Genomic DNA, 219 nt, shown 5'->3' with positions numbered 1-219 from the left:
CTAGACCAAGCCTTGGATGACGTTGATGTCGTCGAGATATAGTAGCCCTTTACGAATTGTAGACCTCCTGTCGAAAGTGATCGATTTCTTGAGGCTACTATTAAATAAAAGACCGATCACTATTCGCTAGTTTAATACAATGCCGTTACATACGCTGCGTGACAGGTATAGATCAGACTGACGTGTAAACAGGTAGCCTTGTGGTGCACTCCCACATTA

The sequence above is a fragment of the Plasmopara halstedii genome (genome assembly GCF_900000015.1).
Source record: "Plasmopara halstedii genome assembly, contig: Scaffold_110, whole genome shotgun sequence".
Classification (NCBI taxonomy): Eukaryota; Oomycota; class Peronosporomycetes; order Peronosporales; family Peronosporaceae; genus Plasmopara; species Plasmopara halstedii.
The sequence above is the reverse complement of the archived record's forward strand: the minus strand, read 5'-3'. Positions refer to the sequence as shown.